The sequence below is a fragment of the Copadichromis virginalis genome, linkage group LG3, assembly GCF_057382275.1.
Source record: "Copadichromis virginalis isolate Kocher_CV1m ecotype Utaka linkage group LG3, C_Virginalis_male_GT1.1, whole genome shotgun sequence".
NCBI lineage: Eukaryota > Metazoa > Chordata > Actinopteri > Cichliformes > Cichlidae > Copadichromis > Copadichromis virginalis.
Window position 1 is genome coordinate 10,519,607 of NC_140620.1, and position 13,342 is coordinate 10,532,948.

Consider the following 13,342-nt stretch of genomic DNA (forward strand, 5'->3'; position numbering starts at 1 on the left):
ACTTCTTTAAAAAGGTCCCAGTCAGCTTTCAGAGAGCTCACGCTGGGTCTGTGCAGCTGCACATGGCAGACTGCCACAGATCACCTCTGAGGAAAGAGGAGGTCGTTGAGCTTCCTCATAGGTTCACATCTGTTGATGAACTTTGTGTCGGTCAAAGTTCATCAACAGGTGTGAACGTATTAATTTCTGCTCTTCAATAGAGAAGAGATTTAAACTTTCACAAATTATGCCAATTGCAAAGCACTGAGTAAAATGTTGGGACACACCTTCTCATTTAATGTTTTTCTAGGCTTTTTACCTCCTCTATGCTTCATGGTGGGAACCATGCATGTAGAAACCATCTGTTCATATTTTCTGTGTCGCACAAAAACACCTGAGTTGATGTGAAGACTGAAGGTTTCTACTGGTTGGGTTTGATTCTCATCCAGGTGTCTCTGGAACAGAAACCTGGGACCCTACAGAGTGCAATGATAGGTTACTACTACTTGCAGCATGCATACAAAATATAGTTAGGTACATACTGCATATGACTCCGTGGTTTCTTAAAGTTCCCGTAGCCATCACTGATTAAACCAAACACAAATGAAAAGCTTTCAGTGTATTTCAGTCTCACATATTGAACAGGTTTGAAAGGTTTTGCTCTTCAGTTTTTTTAATCTCGGTTTTGTTTTTTGGCTGTTTTCTTCTGTTTGTCTACCACTACTATGTCTGGTTGGTTAGCCACCGCGATTTTGTCCGTCTGTACCTGGAAGTCCCAGAGGATCTTAGCTTGGTCATTCGCCACCACCCTTGGGGTGGTCTCCCATTTTGACCTCGGGATTTCCAGGCTGTACTCATCACAGATATTTCATCCGCTTGATGTCATCCATGTAAAGGAGGTGGCTGATGATTGCTCCACTCTGTAGTTGGTATCCACAGCCCGTCTTGTGTCTTGTCACTGATCTCACTGAGGGAGTTTTGGTCTTTGCAGAACACCAGTGGACAGAGCATCTCCTTGGTAGATCCCACACTTGATGGTAACTTGTATTATTTCCTTGAAGTTGGCCTCTCGTGTTGTTTGCCACATTCCCACTGAATTCCTCATAGACTCTTAGGGTCCTGTTAATCTTGTGTAGTTGTAGACATTCCTGGATCAAAGTGTGGGGCACTGAGTCATAGGCTTTCTTGTAGTCAATCCAGGTTTTGCACAGGTTTGTCATTCTGGTGTTACAGTCTCGAATGACTGCTCTATCTTCCAGCTGCTGGAGTTTCAGTCCTCTGGTATTCTTGCCAGTCCCTTTCTGTGGCCCGCTCATGTACTGAGCCATGTGCCTGTTCATCTTAGCCGCTATGATGCCTGACAGGAGCTTCCATGTAGTATGTAGTACTGAGGCAGGTTATTGGCTGGTAGTTGGATGGGACCAGTCCCTTCTGGTGATCCTTGGGGACTGTCTGGCCTTCAGTTAGCCAGCCACTCAGGGAGTGCAGCTTCTTGAGCAAGTCTGCATGAATCATGACAAGGCAGGTATGGGCAGCTTGCTGTATTTCTAAGCCATCCCTTTTTTCATCATGCCCTTCTGCCGCTCAGATAGTTGGCTAACTAGTGTCTGATAAATATTCAAAATCAGTAGTTTATATATCAGCCCTTCTTCACAATTGGCAATACCATACATAGTCAGAGAATAGCATTAGGTTGCAATTGTGCATTAATTGATGTTTGTATAATTAACTGCTTGCTCAGTAAAAAGTAAGTCATTAATTTTAAGAAGAGATTAATGTTTAGCTTAAAGGCAATGAAGTGAAGATGCTGCTGAGTTTACAGAATAATGTAGGCAGACCAGGAACCGAGACCTCTGCCATTTTCTGCAGATAACCCGCAGAAAATGGTTGGATGGATACCTGGTCATTTCTTTATGTTTAGGTTGTATTTGAGTGCAACACTTGTCTCTCTGGTGTCTGCAGTTGTGTGTTGGAGACCAGCTTTTGCATGCTGGGGCAAACTTTCTTTTTCCTTGTGTGTCCTTCCAGCTTTCCAGCATGTTTTTGCTGTGGTCGTGGAGGTGAATGAAGGTGCACTTTCTGTCTTGCTGCCTTGCCAGTACACAGGTGTCATGCCTGAGGACCCTATGTTGATGTGGACTCGCAATGATATTGATCCAAAATTTGTCCATGTGCAAGAAGAAGAAGGTCCAAATCTTGAAGAGCGAAACCAGCGTTACAGTGGACGTACATCAGTGAGGCCTGATGGTCTGGAAATGAAAGACTTCAGCCTCACTTTGACAAAACCCAAACTGACTGATAGTGGCAACTACACCTGCTCCATCAGTAATGGAAGGAATGAACGAAAACTGACAGACGTACAGCTGCATGTCAAAGGTCAGCAGTCCAGTCTAACATCTTAAATAATAAAGCTGAATTATTTCTTCAGAATCTGAGAAGTAGAAGCAGAAATATGCAAAAAACTAAGAAACCAGGAAGGGGGGGGGGGGGGGGGGGGGTGAGTGTTTGGAGATGCCTAACGGCTTTATACTTCATACTTTTTACACTTATGTTATTCTTTCCAGTTATTTTTTAAGCCTCTTAAATGTTTGAGTATGTATAAAAATTACTTATTTATAAACAGTTAATGAAAATGTTGTTAAATTCCTGTAAAGGTTGTACACTCCAATTACTCCATCATACTTATTACAAAGATTTAAAATATGATTTTTGTCCAACAGATGATGGAACTCACTCAATGCTAACAGTATCACTGCTGCTGCTTCTCTAGTTTATATTGTTATCTACTGTCCTTTCAGACCAGCAGGTGGAGGTGAAGGTGGAGGAAAGGTCAGAGTCTGTTCTCCTGCCCTGCAAAACAACACCTGACCTGCCTGAGAATGCAGCAGTGGAGTGGACTCGCTCTGACCGTGAACTCATGATGGTCCATGTGTATGTAAACAGAAGTGACCATCTTACAAAACAGGACAACCTTTACTGTGGTCGCACAAAGATGAACGAAGACCTGCTGAGAACTGGAGACCTCAGCCTGACCCTGGAATACCCCACAGAGAGAGACAGTGGAGGATACATCTGCACCATCTACAGGGACAAAGACATCCTGAGACAGAAAGTAGTGCTGCAGGTCAAAGGTCAGTGTTGTAGATAAACAACAGAGGTCTGTGGTAAAAATTATAATTCAAAAATCACATCTTTCTTTTCTTTTTTTTCTTTACCTTTGTTTATTTCTCCACAGAACAATTTCCAGCTTGGGCAGCAGCTGTCGTGGTCCTCCTGGTTCTCCTTCTTCTCCTGATTCTTGTTGTTGTTTCTGGAGGTCTTTTATTTCATTTTCGGCACTATTTCATGCCAGGTGAGCTTCAGATGTTCAGGCACATGAGATCTTCATGGTTTCTGTGCTGATGTGTGTGAGACATGGCCGACTGTGGAGGCTCAGTCTGTCTGTTCTTCTTCATCCAACATGTCTGCAGCGCTTTACAGGACACTGCAGACTAGTTACCAAAGAACGAGTCAGGAACACATCAGGAACAAACTGAGACACAATCTGACTGAGACTAGAAGACAAGGAGGGGACAGGGAGGTCATGTGACCATCACAGCTGCTGCTGATGTCATCATGTTGTGCTTTGTTGTCCTCTAAGGTTACAAGGTGGAGGTGGATTCAGGGGTGGAGTCTGTCCAGCTGCCCTGCAAAACCACAGTTCGCCTGACTGAAGATACCAAAGTTGAGTGGACAAATATTAGTGGGAAGGTCCACGTGTATGAGAACGGCTCTGACCGGCCTGAAGAACAGAACAGTTGTTATCGAGACCGCACGAAAATGAAGAAAAATCTGCTGAAACCTGGAGACCTCACTCTGACCCTGAAACACCCCACAGACAAAGACTCAAACACCTACACCTGCACCATCTACAGCAGGGAGGGAAACATCCTGATGAGGAAACAAGTGGAGCTCCATGTCAGAGGTCAGCCTCATCACGATGATGGGTTCATTAGCAGTGAGGCAGCTATGTCAGTCCCCATAGATGGAGAGTAGTACTACTACTACTACTACTACTACTACTACTACTACTACTAGTAGTAGTATTTAAAAGTAAAATAGGAAACAACCAGCCTCTACTTTCAAGATTAGGCTTAAACCTTTCCTTTCTGATAACGCTGGATCAGGTGACCCTGAATCCCTCCTTCGTCCTGGTTTGTGGGGGATTTCATCTGATGTGCTTAGAACTTTTCCACTTGTTTCACTCCCACTGGAATCAGTCAAATATGTTTTCACCATAAGTATTTCACTTCATCTGATTAAAGACGATGTGCTCAGTGCTGCTGCTGTCTGTTCGGCTCATGCTGTGTTTGTTGTTCTCTCAGTCCTGCAGGTGGAGGTTGAATCAGGGGTGGAGTCTGTCCAGCTGCCCTGCAAATCTACAGCTCATCTGCCTGAAAATTGTAAAGTGGAGTGGATGGATGGTGATGAAGATGAGGTCCACGTGTATCAGAACGGCTCTGACCAGCCTGAAGAACAGGACCAGGTTTACAGAGACCGAACGAAGATGAATGAAGACCTGCTGAAAACTGGAGACCTCAGTCTGACCCTGAGACACCCCACAGATGATGACAGAGGCATCTACACCTGCACCGTCTACAGGGAGGGAAACATCCTGCTGAAGAAACAAGTGGAGCTGAAAGTCAGAGGTCAGTGCTGTAGATACAGTTAGCAAACTAGCTAACCCTCTGATGACAGGGAAGGAGGGTGGGTGACCTTTCTCTCCTGCCACTCATCCAGGGGTACACTGAAGTACTCCCAAGCAAGCTCTTCCCAATAGGACTCATGCACAATTCCTGACTTTGGCACTACCATCACAGCCAAATCAACAGCTTTGCTTTCACACTCAGCTCTCTCTTTGTCACAACTGCCTGATACAGTGTCCACATCACTCCAGATGTGGCACCAGTCAGTCTTTTCCTATTTCTCTCATGAACAGAACCCACAAATACAATTCATCCCTGACCCACAGTGGGTACTCCACCATTATCCAGGTGCGAATCGTCTCAGCTTGTACACAGTGTTAACAGAGCCCCACTGTGCCCTCTGGGGTCACCTAATGATTTGCATAATGAGTCCCACTGTGGTAAGGACCCGCCACTGGATTTCATGAACTATAGGTTATTTTTATTTTTCGTTTTCGCAACTGTGGTTTAAAGTTCCAACACCAGTCACGTAGGAACAGCTGCTTGGAATGAGTTTCTGTATTTACCCGAGAAATCTGCCAACTTATCTAACTTTACCAAGCAGTAGTAGTGGAGAAGGGGGCATGCTGCAGCTCAGAATGATGCCCCCACACTGATGAGTCTATCCCAGTTACCATAGCCTGAAATGCAGGCTACACCCTCTAGATATCTTTAATAAATATATATTTTTTGTTTATGTAAACTTTTTGTGTGGACTCAGCACATTGTGCCAGTTCGTGACATGCCAGGGAATTGAAGGCTGTCAGCATCAGTCGAACAATGACAACTCGGTGAATGGCTGGACAAGCCCCGTGGGTCAAGGCCTGAGCAGGTTAAGTGTTCTCAGAGGAGCAGTGGTGTGCCTCATTCAGTCCAGGTTTCTGGACTTCTGCTATCATCAATATGCATATTGTAGAGATCAGGGAAATAATTTACTGCTACTATTCATAACCATCATCATTACCATTACATTAATTATCATTTCATCAAAGCATTTATTCAATAGATTACACATGTTCTTAGTTAAGATTATTACACCTATCACAGAGAGCTTCTGTCTGGTAAAAGGCCAGAAGCGTCAACGGGCGGGTTGAGGCCGAGTGCATTTTGAGGTCGAGACACACACACAAACAGTAGTTAGACTCATGATTAGGTAAGACTTCAAATAATAGTTGCAAAAGCTGGTGATTGCGAAATTGTGTCTGCCTAAGGGACAGTTTGCTCCAGGAGATAAGCAGAGTTAGAAGATTACCGGGAAGCGCCTGGCCTGCAGACGGAGAAGATGTCCTTTTAAATGTGTCAAAAGTCGTCAACAGAATGTGTGTGTTTTTCAAACTCGTGTATGTATTGTATCTTCTTGACGCATGACGGGGCGTCATTAAAATGCCCTGATGTTATAAAACAGTTTATTGTGCAGTTTTGAGGTGAGATTGATGCTGATGGTGCAGTGTTCATCTCCCCACGTGTGTGTTCATTAAAATCATTGTTTGACTGAAGCTCTCCTGGACCATTATTGTTTTTGTGCTCACCCTCAATATTTGAACCCGTTTTTAACAATAACTTATAAACTGCTCTTAGTCTGGACCCTCACCCAGGACCAGTCTCTCTTAGTTTCCCTGAACCACCTTCCTTGGTTCAAGAAAACATTACATTACATTACATTTAACATTTCCTGCAATGGACACCTTGACTCCCCTTCAAAGAAAGCTTTGACTCTGACCAGTTGACTTTAAGAAGCAGCCAGATCTGCTCAGGATTAAACAAACAGAAAATGACAATTCTGTCTCCATCATCATCTGTTACTGTCTGTGCAGCTCATGTTGTGTTTATTGTCCTCTTAGTCTGTCAGGTGGAGGTGGAATCAGGGGTGGAGTCTGTCCAGTTACTTTGCAAAACCACAGGAAACCTCCCTGAAGATGCTAAGGCGGAGTGGATGGACAGTGATACCGATAAGGTCCACGTGTATGAGAACGGCTCTGACCAGCCTGAAGAACAGAACCAGGTTTACAGAGGCCGAACGAAGATGAATGAAGACCTGCTGAAAACTGGAGACCTCAGTCTGACCCTGAAACACCCCACAGGCTGTGACACAAACACCTACACCTGCACCGTCTACAGCAGGGAGGGAAACATCCTGCTGAAGAAACAAGTGGAGCTGAAATTTAGAGGTCAGTGCTGTAGACACAGGTCAAAGGTCAGATGTTGTAATCTTCTTATCTGTTTCCTGTCAGTTAAATAGTTGTGATCAGTACTGATGAGAAGTTAAAGGTCACATGGTAAAAGGAAGTCCATCACAGACAGTGGGTAACATCTCTGTTATAGACAAAGAGTCATCAGTCATCATCCTGTCCATTAGGCTGACAACATGAAGCTGTTTGTAGAGCTCTCACACCAGTTAAAGAGCCAGTCCAGCTGTGACAGCCAGATGTTACTGCAGCAAAATACACATACATGAAAGGATCAGGTGCAAATATGTGGAGGGAAATTCACACTTTATCTCCACATGTTATCACAAGATTAGTTTAAAAAACATTTTTATAAAGAAGTGACCAAATTGAAAATGCAACAGGAGAACTGAGACACGGTAACTGCTTCTCAAAACAAAGGACAAATAAATCTAATCAATGTTTCTTGATCTTAATGTGATGTTCTATGAAAAATGAAATAAGCAACAAGTCTTCTCAGTGATGACTCCTCAAAGATCTCCTGTTACCTTCTGATCAGATCTGCTTCTTTCCTTTAGCTTTCTCTACAACTGTGACACCTGGGCCCTATTTCAGGAAGCCGGTTTAGAAAACTTAGAGTGAAAAACGATACTCAGGGTTGAGTAACCCCGAACTGTCCAACTCGGAATATTCGGTTTCAGAAAGGCTGATAACAATTAGTTCAATCAACGCGGAGTTGCTTTAACCCCAAGTGAAGCGCGCGCACGAGGATACATAAAGCCCTGATAAGCGGAGCACAGAGTAAGCGAGTCACCATGGAGACGGAGGGAAAGAAGGCGCGGTCAATGTATCTTACAGCGCTTGAGGCCGAAATTCTGATGGCAGCATATGCCGATAACATGCAAATTTTGCGGAAAAAAAGTAACACAGCCACAGCTGCAAAAGCATGCATGGCAAAACATAGCCGACAGAGTCAATGCGTGAGTGTTAATTTAAACATTGATCGAGGGATTTCCACCCATTTAACACGTTATTTTATCATATGTTATTTTATTTGTTATTTTATACATTTTATTTTGTGATGTGATGTGAGCGCAGGTGCAACCCAACAGGCCCCAAACATTCCTGGCAGCAAGTAAAAATGAAATATAAAAATATAGTCCAAACAGGTAAGGTGTAATTGTATTATGAGCCATAGTGCTTGGTCTGTTTGTCCGATGTAAATCAATTGCAGTTAGAGGCTACATTAATTTTCTTTCTGTAAGCACTTATTGAAATTATCTGAGCACATTACAAGTACATATTTGCTTACTCTGTATGCTCAAATGTGACCCGTTATAGCCAACAGAAAAAAAGCGGAGGCCCGAAAAACAGGTGGGGGTCCTCCACCACCACCACTCACAGAGGCTGAGCAGTTGGCCCTCAGCCAAAACAGTGGGCGCCCTGTGGCTGAAGGCATCTCTGTGGGGACATCCTCTGAGTCAATAACCCCGCAAGACACAAGTGCCTACATAAGGGGTAAATTCAAAATAATACATGATGTGCATACATCCTTTCTTCACAGTCACCTTTGCAGTGCTACTCATTCATCTGATAAACTCTTTACCATAATGGATTATTTTGTAGTGAAGTTATTTTCCTACTGATTTTGCCTTCCCTCAGGCTTGGTTGTCTTTGAGAGCATAATGACAATGACGTGTAAGGTGCTTGGTATGTTTGTTAATTGCCATTTGGTCCCTTGTAAGTTATAAGTGACCTGTATAAACCTCATATTCTATCAGTTGATGGTGGTGGTGTACTGCATCTGGTGCAGCCTCCTGTTGAGCCAGACCAACATGCAGTTGTGAGTAATACTCCACAGATTATATGAGTTTACAGTAGAACAGCAATGTTGTCTATTTCTTTACTACAGGAAAATAATGAAGAAACATTGACAGCTGTTACAGAGGAGGAAGCAACAGAGACACTTTATGAGGTTTACATCTTTTAATACTTTGTGTACAGGAAATACAGGCGACCAATAAAGCCAGTTGAACAAAAAATCTGTTTATTCTTCTTTCAACATGTTGAGGTGATGGGTCAAAAGAAATGATTGTGACATATGGTGTCTCTGACTGCGCTTCCATCTTGTATGTCCGTGGGAGGGTCAGGATGTTCATGGTTTGGATCACTGCTGCTGTTTGGTTCAGAAGGACAGTGTTCTCCTCTAATTGTGGCAATGTTGTGAAGAATCACACATGCCACAATAATGTCACATGCCCTTTCTGGGGTGACCCTGAGTCTTTGCAGGCACTGGAACCGGGCCTTAAGCATTCCGATAGTCATTTCAATTCTGGCTCTTGTCCTGCAATTAGCCAGATTATATCACTGCTGTGGGCCCGGTTCAGGGTCAGGGTAAGGGGTAAGCAAATAGGGTAAACATGGATACCCCCTATCACCAAGCAAGTAGCCAGTGAACTCTCCTAAGACAGAAGGATACACTTCAGTTCAAATGTCCCTGAAGCAATTGGTCTTTATATATTTTAAAGTATTCTCAGCTCACCATGTCCAAATTTTGTGCTCAGTGTACATTCACGGAATATTTGTGAGTCATGGACAGAGCCTGGCCACTTGGCTTCCACATTTGTGATAATGTTGGCAGCATCATATATGATCTTCACAGTGCAGAGAACACAAATTAGCATCCATTACTATGATGAAATAATTTGTTAGTTTGAAATGCTACAGGGAACTATGTACCTGTACATTAATGCTGTGGAAAGACTTCCTGTTCACATAGTCTCCTTCATTTACTGAAGGAGCAATGATTGGAATGTGAGTGCCATCTGTACAGCCAATCACGCCTGGGAACCCTGAAAATAAATGTAAAATTTAAGTAGTAGTCCAAGTATCACCACATCATAAATTAAGTTTTGGTCATCCTGATACCTGCAGTTTTGTGGAATCCCTCTTTGATAAATCTTGTGGGTCTGTGACCGGGGAACACCACAAACGAGTACAGGAGACGTTTCAGTGCAACTGTAACATTCCTGACCGACAGACGGTAGCCTTGGAAACGTGCTCAGCGTCACCAATATTGTACAGAAAGCTCCCGTTTGCAAAGAAACGGAGTGCGGTACAAAGAATATGTAATGGACTGAGCGCATGTCCGCGATGTGTCACATGCGCAATATATGGCCTGAGGATGTTATCCAAATAAATTATAGATTGTGCTGAAAAACGGTAACGTTCGCACAGAAAATCATCAGGTAATGATAAAATGTCCATACGCGCTCTGATCACTCTCTCCCGGCGGAGAGCTCTGCGGAGTATTTGGGCTTCAAGATCTACTGGCTCTTCAAGGAAGGGGCACGCCATGTCTGACACTTCCTACTGTCAGGTTTCCGACAAAGAGGCGGAGACAGTCAGGGTTAGTTGTAGTAAACCTGCTAGGGGGCAGGTTAGCTTCACGGAGTGTGTCGTCATAGTGACTCACTCAGGCTTCATCTGAACTCGCTTTGTGAAACCGAAAAACCAGAGTTTTCGTTAACTCAGGGTATACTTACTCAGTTTTTCCACTAAACCGGCTTCCTGAAATAGGGCCCTGCTGCTCTCTGTACAGCTCATGTTGTGTTTGTTGTCCTCTCAGTCTGTCAGGTGGAGGTGGAGGAGGGGGCGGAGTCTGTCCAGCTGCCCTTTAAAACCACACAAAACCTGCCTGAAGATGCTGAAGTGGAGTGGAAGAACGGGTTTTACAGGAAGGTCCACATATATCGGAACGGCTCTGACCAGCCTGAAGAACAGAACCAGGTTTACAGAGACCGAACGAAGATGAATGAAGACCTGCTGAAAACTGGAGACCTCAGTCTGACCCAGTCTGACCCTGAAACAGCCCACAGAGAGAGACAGTGGGAGGTACAGCTGTGTGGTTAGAAGGAAGGGAAACATCCACAGAGGCAAAACTGTGCTGCTGAAAATCAAAGGTTTGTTGGTTTGTTTGTTTTTTGTTTATTTATTTGTTTGTCCCTGTCTGACTGTCTTGTGTCTCCTCTGCAGGCAGAGTTCAGGTCCAGGATCAAACAGGGGACATCAGGAACAGAAGCAGCTCCATTGATCCGACTCCTCTGATGGCTGATCAATCAGTTTGATCTGTGTGTTCTTTGATTATTGATCAGTGATGTCAGAGTGGAGTCAGTGTGATGTTGTTGTTGTGTGTTTGAGACTTTTAGTGTCCATGAAGGTCTCTGCTGCCGTAGATCCTCTGAACTGTGACAGAGGTCTCACTCTGGAGGAAACTCTCAGCACTTTCCAGCAGCTCCTCCATCATGGAGGACGTTCCCTCACTGTAACAGGTGGAGGAGAGAGGAGAGGAAGCACAGGTGGATCCTCTGAGGAAGAGGAGCGTTCCTACAAACCACATGATCACATGACCAGAGGACAAGCATGTGCAGAAACACATTAAAGTCAGCCTGTAAACACGTTTGTGAATGCCACTGTAGATACCGGCACGGACTCATCTGTGGTGCTGCTGAAGACATTTGAGTCATGTTGTGTTTGCAGAACATGAACATATCAGGAAAGACTTCTTTGTCTCTGCTGCCTTGAGAAAACCTGGAGGAAACAGTTGGTTATCAACCGTCTCCGTTAAACTTCTTGTCTTGTTACTTTTTTCAGCTCTAAATCTTTGTGAAATCCACATACTGCAGTCAGAGATGTTATCAGATGATAATGATGGTGAAATAATCAATAATCTGTACAGAAGATCATAAATATACCAGTAAAATGCAACACTGATGTAAACAATGCTGCAGATGTTTTTGTTTAACCTGGTGACTCAGAACACAGAGCCATAAAGAAGTTCATGACTTTAACGTTGAGCTCAGTGGTGCTGGTTATCTCTGAGCTGCACATTACACTGAAACATGGTCACACTCAGAGTTCAGAGTTTAATTTTTGTAACCTGTCCCATTAAAAATTATGATGCTCGAACGTTCGTCTTCTCTGGCTTCTAACTGGATTTCTGGAAGTTATTTCAAACATCATCAGTGATAACTGTTTCCTCCTGAACAGAGTTCATCCTGAACATAATCTGATCACACAGGAAGCAGAACTGAGCTTCTGTGTGAGGGACGTTTGCTCGGAGTCATCGTGGTGATTCGAGCTGCCACAGGAAGTGCAGCTCTGCAGTTTCCTTTAATGAGTGATTGTTGTGTCAGAGGTGAAACTGACACAGCTCAGCCTCACTGTGACTGTTTAACACTGTGTTTAGTATTTGTGGTGAACATGTTTGTCCTTTTAGCTTTGGACTAAATGTTTTTATGTGATGTGTCACTTTTTCGTTTCTGTGTTTGGTTACTGAAGGACGAGCCAGCAGCGGTGTGGCCTCCCTGCTGGTGGTTTCCTCCCTCCATGTTTCCTTTACTCCACATCACTCTGAAAGGTTTCCTTTACTGTGCAGCTCCGAGTGTGAAGCTGAAGTGTTTTGTGTTCCTGCTGAGTTACTGCTCCATCCAGCCTCTTTACTTTCTCTGATTTAATGCTGATTTGTGGCCAACATGGTGCTGCAGTCTTTTTGTGTGTTGTGTTTGTTTTATTGCACTGCATATCTTTTAGATAAAGTATTTATATTATTGAAACCGTCTCTTTTGTCTGTGTGGATTTTGCAAACTTGTGTAATTTATATTATTGAAATATTAAATCTTTCCTTGGATGACATCTAAACACCCGTGACCCCTCTGACCACACCAGGGTCGCAGCTTTCACCTCATCCTGTCTCTCTGCAGCTCTGTGTTCATGTTCGTGTTCTAATCAGTGATTATACCCAAAGCACTTTAAAAACTTCACTCATTAATCCAAGCACTTTTCCCTACACCCTCTAACATCCACACTGTGATGCATCACGGAGCAACTTGGAGTTAGTGTCTTGCTGAAAGATATTTGGGATGCACACTGCAGGGAGTGAACCACCAGCCTTCCGAATAGCAGAGGACCTGCTCCACCACCTGAGCTACACCCCAACAGTGAGTCACATTCAGTGTGAGCAGCCAAACATGATGGCAGACTGCCACAGATCACTGCTGAGGAAAGAGGAGGCGTTCAGCTTCCTCATAGTTTCACACCTGCATGAAGCAGCCTCACCCTGACAGCTTCAAATCACTGTCAGCTGATCACTTCCTGTCCTGTGATTGGCTGAGCTTCAGGCCTTCTCTCAGTCAAACTGGAAACAGGGATTGAGACAGTGTGAGGGTTTGTGGAGTGCCACAGTGCTGTAATGAATACTGTAGTGGAAGAAGTTCTTTCACACTCTTCATCCTGGAGCTGCTTTATGTCCATGATCTGCATGGAAACACATCTATGGAGAGGAAATCCAGCTGCTGAGGGTCACATCTGCATCGTTGTAGCTACAGTGGATGTTTCAGCGTCAGGACTGGAGGCGGAGCTTTGTGCGTGTCAGGGTGAGGCCGCAGCAGCCGCCTCCAACCGGAGCGCTCGAGC

The 13,342-nt window shown here is 44.1% G+C and overlaps 1 long non-coding RNA gene and 1 pseudogene across 2 annotated transcripts; one reads left to right on the forward strand and one right to left on the reverse strand.

Moving 5' to 3' along the window:
* The first annotated feature begins 1,485 nt into the window (after nucleotides 1-1,485).
* LOC146712716 (uncharacterized) lies at nucleotides 1,486-11,828 on the forward strand (annotated as a pseudogene). Its single transcript, XR_014916023.1, has 9 exons — nucleotides 1,486-1,504; nucleotides 2,008-2,355; nucleotides 2,778-3,110; nucleotides 3,215-3,331; nucleotides 3,620-3,943; nucleotides 4,344-4,667; nucleotides 6,545-6,871; nucleotides 10,497-10,830; nucleotides 10,904-11,828. The product of XR_014916023.1 is annotated as an uncharacterized LOC146712716 (transcript).
* Nucleotides 8,895-9,892, reverse strand: LOC146712717 (uncharacterized). Its single transcript, XR_014919061.1, has 3 exons — nucleotides 9,608-9,892; nucleotides 9,411-9,522; nucleotides 8,895-9,330 (listed from the first exon to the last, which is right to left on the reverse strand). It is a non-coding gene; the product is annotated as an uncharacterized LOC146712717 (long non-coding RNA).
* Nucleotides 11,829-13,342: the final 1,514 nt, after the last annotated feature.